The sequence below is a fragment of the Mus caroli genome, chromosome 15, assembly GCF_900094665.2.
Source record: "Mus caroli chromosome 15, CAROLI_EIJ_v1.1, whole genome shotgun sequence".
In the NCBI taxonomy this organism is placed as follows: Eukaryota; Metazoa; Chordata; class Mammalia; order Rodentia; family Muridae; genus Mus; species Mus caroli.
Window position 1 is genome coordinate 33812749 of NC_034584.1, and position 2055 is coordinate 33814803.

Consider the following 2055-nt stretch of genomic DNA (forward strand, 5'->3'; position numbering starts at 1 on the left):
CTTCTTCTTCTTCTTCTTCTTCTTCTTCTTCTTCTTCTTCTTCTTCTTCTTCTTCTTCTTCTTCTTCTTCTTCTTCTTCTTCCTTCTTCTTTCTTGTCTTTCTTTCTTCCTTCTCCAGCAGACCCACTCTTGATGCCTGTTGCCAGCCAGCCTGTAAGCAATTAGGCTGACAGTACTAGTTTGGCACTAAGGTGTCAATCACCAGGTTGCAGGCTGTCTTGAGAATTTTTCCGGAAGGCAAGTTCAGCCTCTCAGCAGGTAGCAGCATCACGGAGAAGAGCAGCAGCAGATGACAGAACAATAAAACCACCTAGGTTGGAAGGCTCCTCCCCAGGTGGTCTCATTCACAGTGGCAGCAAGGTCTGAATCAGCCTGCTCAAGGCTAGGGGAGGCTACAATTTCTCCCTAAATATATAATAAAATTAGCTGGACTGGGGGATAAAATTTATTTATGCTCTATGGTCCTGCCTGGGAATTATGGTGGCTTGGTGGCCATGCCTGGCTTGGGACTGAGATTTTCTATGAACTATTCTTATCCTTCAGGGAAGTATGTGCAGCTTGCTTGTGTTTATTTTGCACAAACATGGCTCTGTGGTGTATTATTAATAAACCATGGCCTCTTGGCACATACCTTTGTCTTATATCAATATAGTTCAGAAATCTCAGTGGTCCATCATTGACTAACCAGCCCTCATAACACATTTTATTCCCAATCAGACCAAAGCCACAATATATATTCAATACATTTCTTCATATTGATGAATTTCTGCCACCTGTGCTTCCTGAAGGCAAGCTTGCAAGCTTGCTGAAGACAGGCTATAGGGAGGTAACTGATCTGCTTGAAATACAAAGCCAAGAGTTGAAAAGCAACAGGATGAAGGATGTCAGTGGGGAAGTCCAGGTACTCTATTCAGTTGCAAATTATCAACTATCAAGCTCAAACTCTGGCCTCCAGGTTCGCTCATCCAAAAACCAGCAGGTGAGGCGTGCATTCTTTCCCGGAAGCTTCTAGGAAACGTTTTTTTTTTTTTTTTTTTTTTTTTTCTGATAATAGGCTTTGGTCTTGCTAGTGTTTGTTTGTTTGTTTGTTTGTTTGTTTTTGCTTTTTTTTTTCTCTCCTTGTCTTCTTCCATATGTGGCCAGATGAAGCACGGGGCTGTAGAGGCCATTGAGAGATTGGACTTGTTGTATTTGAAAGAAAACTATGCTTTTTACTGAAGATGGCTGGTTTGCTTGTTTTTTAAAGATAGCTTCTGGCTTACTGTAGTGAGCTCTGGTAGGCGCATCATGTGATTCATGTGGCCTGAATCTGTCACCATGATCTCAGTGTCTCTTAGGCTGTGTGTAGGAAGGAGATTGTGAAAGATTTAAGAAACACAACAAGGAAGCCGGGCATGGTGCGCACGCCTTTAATCCCAGCACAGAGGCAGAGGAAGGCGGATTTCTGAGTTCGAGGCCAGCCTGGTCTATAAAGTGAGTTCCAGGACAGCCAGGGGAAAAACCAAAAAAAAAAAAAAAGAAAGAAAGAAAGAAAGAAAGAAAGAAAGAAAGAAAGAAAGAAAGAAAGAAAGAAAGAAAAAGAAACACAGCATGGAAGTCCAGCGTTACAAACAAGATTCCTGAGCGCAAATTGCTTCAAGACAAACTCCTGTTGTGTTGCTGAATGTAGCCACCAGTGACCACAGGTTACTGGGTTCCTGAAAGGAAAGATGGGGTTGGATGGGAAAGTCACGGAGAAATAATGAGCCAAGTCAAAGTTCTCTGATCAAGGCCCAATGTTTACTTATGAGTCTGAGCTTATAAAAGAGGGGGGAACCCATCTCCCACGTAGTCTTGGTCGCTTTGTTTGTCAGGATCAGTCAGAAAAACAAGCTCAGCTGCTCAGCAGATAGCTTCTTGCAGAAAGCTGCAGGTGTGGCAGACAAAAAGATTTTACTTAGGTTGGAAGACTCCACCCTAGGTGAGCTGGCAACTGTGGCAAACAAGGTCTGAGCCAGCCTGCTCAAGGCTGGGGGTAGGGCACAGCTGAACAGTTGATTGGAAAAGAAAAAAATG